Source organism: Arachis ipaensis, chromosome B04, assembly GCF_000816755.2.
Source record: "Arachis ipaensis cultivar K30076 chromosome B04, Araip1.1, whole genome shotgun sequence".
Taxonomy (NCBI): Eukaryota; Viridiplantae; Streptophyta; class Magnoliopsida; order Fabales; family Fabaceae; genus Arachis; species Arachis ipaensis.
Genome location: NC_029788.2, coordinates 99,807,739 through 99,808,540, shown reverse-complemented (window position 1 = coordinate 99,808,540; position 802 = coordinate 99,807,739).

Below are 802 nucleotides of genomic sequence, written 5' to 3'. Positions count from 1 at the left end.
TAACTAATTAGAATTTCTCTTATTAAAACTCGAAATTTTATTGCCTCTTATTCAAAAGATCTACTATTTTATTCATGTTTGCTGATGATGAGAAAAATAAACTATGGCTTAATTGGGGCAAAATACAAAATAGATACTAATTACTACTATATGACTCCTAAGGTGAACTTCTATAATGACACTATCACAGAGTTAAAGCAGAAATTGGAATTTAACAACCTTTATTCTGGGAAGTGGGTATTCCTCTGATCTGTGGGGTGCTTGGTCCTTCAAGAGATAACTTCTGGCATTTCAATTCCCTTAAGTCACGCCCTTGCTCCTCTTGTTCTTTAAACATATAGGTAAGAATTTGACTTTGTTCCTTCTGTTCTTTTATTATTTGTTCCATAGCTTCCCGTATCTTGGTAACAGATGTCTCAAGATACTCCCAATATTCAGATTGAGGGATTTCTGGGAGAAATTCCTGTGTTTTCTTCTTGGTGGGATCATCCTGTGCTTGTTGTTTTTCCATTGATGCTTTGGTGATTGGTTTCTCAACTGAGATATACTCAGTTATTCCCATCCTTACTCCAGCGTCCTTGTAGAGCAGAGAAATCACGCTTGGATAAGCCAACCTGGCCTCTTTAGAATTTTTGTTAGCAATTTTGTAGAGTTCAGCTGAGATTAGCTGATGAACTTCCACTTCTTTTCCCATCATGATGCAATGGATCATCACTGCTCTTTTAACAGTGACTTCAGAACGGTTGCTAGTGGGCAACAGAGAATGCCCAATGAAGTCCAGCCATCCTCTGGCGACTGGTTT